This window comes from Lactuca sativa, chromosome 2, assembly GCF_002870075.4.
Source record: "Lactuca sativa cultivar Salinas chromosome 2, Lsat_Salinas_v11, whole genome shotgun sequence".
NCBI lineage: Eukaryota > Viridiplantae > Streptophyta > Magnoliopsida > Asterales > Asteraceae > Lactuca > Lactuca sativa.
Window position 1 is genome coordinate 71,710,606 of NC_056624.2, and position 2,248 is coordinate 71,712,853.

Here is a 2,248-nt window from a genome sequence, read left to right on the forward strand (position 1 = left end):
ACGAGTCATATGAAGATAGGCATGAACTCGACGAATTGGAAGAACAACTCGACGAGTCCGTTGGAGATTGCCATAGAATCGACGAGTCATATGAAGAACTCAGCGAGTCGGATGAGATTTCCCCAAGTTATGTATGCATGCGTATCCGTCGAGTTACATGAAGGAAACTCGACGAGTGGCCATAGAGTATCGATCGTAAACCAAAAAGACTCGACGAGTCACCCCGATGACTCGGCAGGTGGGCAAGTACTTCAAGGAACTCGGCGTGTAACTGAGGGTACTCGACGAGTTAGGGTCAACATGGACTATTGACTGTGAATGATGACTTTGACTTTGAACAGGGTTTGACTAGCTGACTTATGGGGGTACCTTGAAAGGTTGTTAACTTATGGGTATTTATGATTGGATCATTGATGGTTATAGGTGTTGGAGTTTGGGGCAGTGTTTCGGGAGCGTGTTTTCGTGGTTCAGTCTGGCATTGCTTGGTTTGTATTTGGATCATTGCATGATATGGTTACTGATTTACATCCTAGTAGTTAGGATGGAGATATGGTATGTTAGTGGCCAGCTAGGTCGATATCCTGGTTATAGGATTATTGATATGTTTATTGATATGTTAGATCGGCGTCCTGGTAATTTGGACGGTATTATGTTTAGTGACCTGGTTAGGGTCGGTATCGTGGTATATAGGATGATACTATGTTAGTGACCAGTTAGGTTGGTATCCTGGTTAGGATGTTGCTATAATATATGATCTCCTAGATCGGTATGGGTTGTTGTGTGATTACCTGTTATATGTGCACATGGTTATTTGCTTGATGTTTGGGTTGAGGTGGTCCTGCTTCGTACTGAATGCCAACATACCCTATGAGCGGTCTGGATAGACTGTAGGCCCGTATGGCGGTCCAGTCATGCCGAAGGCTTAGGATAGATCCAGATAGACTGTAGGCCCGGTGCGGGCGGTCCAGTCATACTGTAGACTCAGAGAGTGGACTAGATGGACTGAAGGCCCGGTGCGGGCGGACCACTCACACTGTATACTCGAGATGCATGGTTGTTCTGTATTTGTTGATATGATATGATTATGGTTATATGAGGTTGGTCTTTTGGGGGTAACTCACTAAACTTTCGGGCTTATAGTTTTAGTTTATTGTTTCAGGTTCAACGGATGCCCGCAGGTAGGCGAAGGCATGACCGTACACTTCCTCGATTTATGATTATGATTTCTGGGAACTCTGATGTATGAACTATTTTGAAAACAAATTGTAATAATTGAATGGTTTCAACTGAATCAAAAAGTTTTAAATTGGCTCGAATTTTTGAGATGTGACATTAATAAGTTAGGACATTGTTAGAGAAAGTGATCTATTGATCTTTTGAACATCTTTACGTATATATATATATATATATATATATATATATATATATATATATATATATATATATATATATCGAGGGACAATCATTTGAGAACTCAAAGTTTTCCGAGAACCCGAGAACCAAACGAAGGCCGTTAGATCAAAATAATTGAAGGTTAGGATGTTTTTGTGGCATTTTTGTAGATATATAGAAAAAGTAAAACACAGGGGTATGGAATTAAAAATTAATCAGTGACATTTTTGGAATAACGTTATTAATAAACAGTTCCCCAAAAATAAATCCATGTTCGCATCAATCCCTCTTTCGAGTTGTCTCCCTCTCTCTCCCATCTTCGTCCCGCTTTCCTTGACGATGAATATTTTGCTTACATATGATTGTTTCCTCATAAAAAATCTGAAATGTCTGTTGTTTTTTTCAATCGATTCTAGTTTTTTTGTTGGGCTGTATTAGGGGTTTTAGCCCTAGAATCACATTTGTTCATCTAGATCTTCAAATTTTAATCATCGAATTGTAGATGTAGTACTGTACATTATCTTATTTCAATTTTATTGCTAGGGTACTAATGATCTCTTATCCCTCCTCTCTTCGAGATCTTGGTTCATCTGGATCTTCAAATTTATGTTTTCTTTCCTCCTGTTGTTACATCACCTCCCGGTGCGCCTCCACAGTCGTGTTCTTCATCGACGTTTTATTTCAGCATCAACATTCAAAAGCAGCGTAATATGGATTTCTCAATCAAAACTTATGAGTTCTGAGTTACAAATAAATGATTTCAATTACAAATTTGCTTTCAATCAGATCGTGTAGACCGGACTCAAGCTGTTATAGGACGAGTCAAAGACAGGGAAGGTGCTAGAGTTCTGGCCAT